Source organism: Penaeus monodon, chromosome 30 (genome assembly GCF_015228065.2).
Source record: "Penaeus monodon isolate SGIC_2016 chromosome 30, NSTDA_Pmon_1, whole genome shotgun sequence".
Classification (NCBI taxonomy): Eukaryota; Metazoa; Arthropoda; class Malacostraca; order Decapoda; family Penaeidae; genus Penaeus; species Penaeus monodon.
Genome location: NC_051415.1, coordinates 34,042,358 through 34,042,591, shown reverse-complemented (window position 1 = coordinate 34,042,591; position 234 = coordinate 34,042,358). Strand labels below are relative to the sequence as shown.

Sequence of the window (234 nt, the reverse complement as noted above, 5' to 3'; positions counted from 1 at the left end):
GTATTTATGTGGATATTTTCATACATATACATGAATTCCTGACTTTAGCTTTCTTAAAATGACCATGAATTCAAGGCTGCATAAAAAGACAGAATAAATGCAAAAATACTTTTCAAAAAGACATAAAGAACAAAGAAAAATAACAGAATCAAGTAATTAAACAAGGAAAATGCAATAATTCTGAGAAATTAGTTAAGTGGTAAAAACGATATCTGTCTTTTCATGAGAAGACAT

The 234-nt window shown here is 26.9% G+C and overlaps 1 protein-coding gene across 2 annotated transcripts in view; it reads right to left on the bottom strand.

Annotated features, from left to right (window-relative positions):
* The window catches only part of LOC119592737 (transmembrane protein 223-like), a 4,458-nt gene that overhangs the window by 620 nt on the left and 3,604 nt on the right, over window positions 1-234 (bottom strand). The gene's annotated exons all lie outside the window — the stretch shown is intronic.